This window comes from Monodon monoceros, unplaced genomic scaffold (assembly GCF_005190385.1).
Source record: "Monodon monoceros isolate NGI ecotype Baffin Bay Population unplaced genomic scaffold, NGI_Narwhal_1 Super_Scaffold_22, whole genome shotgun sequence".
NCBI classification, from domain to species: domain Eukaryota; kingdom Metazoa; phylum Chordata; class Mammalia; order Artiodactyla; family Monodontidae; genus Monodon; species Monodon monoceros.
In genome coordinates this window covers 90,747,061-90,750,471 of record NW_021703779.1, presented here as the reverse complement: position 1 = coordinate 90,750,471, position 3,411 = coordinate 90,747,061, and positions in this window count along the sequence as shown.

Below are 3,411 nucleotides of genomic sequence, written 5' to 3'. Positions count from 1 at the left end.
GTGTGTGTGTGTGTGTGTGTGTGTGTGTGTGTGTGTGTGTGTGTGTTTGGGGGGAGGGTGTAGAAATTTAGGGAAAGAGCCAGATAGAGAAAACATGTGCAAGGGTAGAACACAAAGAAAAATAAAAGCATAGAAACCGGAAATGGGAGCCTAAATAAAACCAGGTGCTGTACAATTCAAAGCAATGAAAATGGGGGGCCCTTCCTACTTGGTAGGAAGACCACTGCCCCAAAATCATCTTCCTGACAGCCTGTCAATGGTGTCTGAAAGTCTGCTGCTAGAAACTCATTACTTTGAGTCATTGACAAATTGCCCCGTTAAAAAACAAATATCCCTCCCAGACTTCATTTCCTTTTTTTTTTTTTTCCTTTTTTGACCTGGTTACTAGATTGGCAGATCAGAGAATGTGATAGCTATAGTGGATTTCATTTCATCCAGGCATTAGATAAAGTTTCCCATAATTTCATTGCAGACGAGATGGCAGAATATAGGCTGGGTGCTCCAGCTATTTGTTGAAATGAGTCTGTAACTGATTGAACAAACGAATGATTTGGTGTCAGACTAGAAGGGAAGTTCTAGGAGTGAGCCAAAAAGCTCTATTCTTGGCTGTGTCTTGTTCAGCTCATTTATAATTTTGGCTTCCTACAAATAAGAGCTTTTGAAATGGTCAGAGCAGTCCAAAGTTGGAACGGGCTGCCTTGGGGAGCAATGAACACTAGGCACCGAGGAGTTCAAGCCAACCTTGGAGAACCCCTTGCCCGGTAGTAGGGCAATGTAGACACCCCTTTTAACCAGTGTAGTGTTATGAAGCAAGTATAAATTTTGAAGTCAAAAGACCTCAGTTCAGGGCTTCCCTGGTGGCGCAGTGGTTGAGAGTCCGCCTGCCGATGCGAGGGACGTGGGTTCGTGCCCCGGTCCGGGAGGATCCCACGTGCCGCGGAGCGGCTGGGCCCATGAGCCATGGCTGCTGAGCCTGCGCATCCGGAGCCTGTGCTCCGCAACGGGAGAGGCCACAACAGTGAGAGGCCCACGCACAGCAAAAAAAAAAAAAGACCTCAGTTCAAATCTCAGCTTTACCACTTATTAGCAACGTGACCCTAGGCAAAGTACTTAACCACACTGATTTCAATCTCCTCATCTGTAAACCGGAGATAAAAACACGTACCTTGAAGCAAATGCTGTGACAATGTCATAGGGGAAAACACCTTGCACAGTGCTTAACACACTGTAGGTGTTCAATAAACAGCAGGTACTAGACAAATTATTCCAATTCTGGGATTTAGTGACCCAGGATAAGTACATACCAAATCTGCTGATGGCACAGAGTTAGGAGGGACTTTGAACAGATCTGGGCAGTCTTGGATGATTGAACCCAAACTGACAAGGTGATGGATAGTACTTAGGGATAAATGTGAAGTAATACTTTTTAGATTCAACACAGGGCAAAAGGACAGAGTGAGGGAGATCTGGAAAGAGCACAGGCTTAAGAGTCCTGTTTTATAATTTTATAATCCCATAGTTCATTCATTTATTCACTCATTTCTTCATTTATTCAATAAACATTCTTGGAGCACTGTGCTAGATTCTAGGGAAATAAGAAATGAGAGGCATCCCCTACCCTGAAGGAGCTCACAACCTGGGGAGACAGGCAACTTATAAGATAAATTCCAACACAATGTGATTATCCTACTTACAGGAGCACATACTAGGCCCAGAGGTAGCACAGAGAAGGGACAGAAAACTACAGAGGAGGAATATGAGGGGGGGACAACTTTCTAGGGGGACATGATCCCTGAGTCTGTTAAAAAATGATCACATTGTATTTATTTTTTGAATAACCGATTCAGATTTGTGGTACAAGATATACAAAAAGACGGGCAAAGCAAGTCTGCCTTCTGACACTGTGCCCCAGCCACCCCGTTCTCTGCAGAGGCAAATCACTGTCACTGGTTTCTTGTGTATCTATCCAGACACACACCAAGTCCAATTCTGAAAGGCGAATAAGGGTTTGGCTGGAAAACAAGGGGTCATTCTAAGCAGAAAGAAAAGTGTGTACAAAGGCATGGAGGCATGGTGGGGTGTTCAGTTTGATACCATTTGGGCAAGAAGATAAGGAAAGGATTCTAGAAGATAAGACTAGAAGGGTAGCCAGGGCCAGGTTGTGAAAGACCTTGCAAGGCATGTGGAACAGTTTGGACTCTACCAGTAAGCAGTGGAGAGCCATGTTAGGGCTTGAAGCAGAGGAGTGATGTGATCTGATATGCGTTACAGAAAACTCATTCTAGTACCAATATGGAGAAGAGATTAAAGGGGAGTAGGCCCAGAGTCAGGGAGACCATTTGGGAAGCTATTTTAGTAGTTAAAAAAAAAAGAGATGATGGGGACTCTGGACTAATACAATGTAGTAATATAAAGAAAAGACATACCAGATAGACACTTAGAAGATAGACTTAACAGGTCTTGGTAACTAGTTGAATGAAGAGTCTAGGAAGACTCCCAACATTCAGGCCTGGACTACTGTGGATAAATTTCTGAGTCACCAAAATGGTAGTTATGGGGTAGGTAGAGCAGGAGGAACAGATCTGAAAAGGAAGATGAATTTGTGACACACAGTTTGGTGTTGAGGTACCTGTGGCACATATGTCCCACATGTTTAGCTGCAATTGAGTATTCAGGCTTGAAGCTTACAAGAGAGGTCTGGGGCCATACATATAGATTAGGGAGTCAACAGCACAGTCGATAAAACCACGGGGATGGATGAGATGATCTAAGGGAAAGGTGTAGAATGAGAAACATCCTGGGAAACACCAGCACTTAACGGGTGGCAGAAGAAGAGTCCACAAAGAAGCATATAAAGGAGCAACTAGAGAGGAATGAGGAGAATCAGGAGAGGAGCAGCATCACCAAAGCCAAGGAGTAGGCACTTTCAAGAGAGTCATTGCAGCTCTATTTACAATAGCCCGGAGATGGAAACAACCTAAGTGCCCATCATCGGATGAATGGATAAAGAAGATGTGGCACATATATACAATGGAATATTACCCAGCCATAAAAAGAAATGAAATTGAGCTATTTGTAATGAGGTGGATAGACCTAGAGTCTGTCATACAGAGTGAAGTAAGTCAGAAAGAGAAAGACAAATACCGTATGCTAACACATATATATGGAATTTAAGGGAAAAAAATGTCATGAAGAACCTAGGGGTAAGACAGGAATAAAGACACAGACCTACTGGAGAACGGACTTGAGGATATGGGGAGGGGGAAAGGTGAGCTGTGACAGGGCGAGAGAGAGTCATGGACATATATACACTAACAAACGTAAGGTAGATGGCTAGTGGGAAGCAGCCGCATGGCACAGGGAGATCGGCTTGGTGCTTTGTGACCACCTGGAGGGGTGGGATAGGGAGGG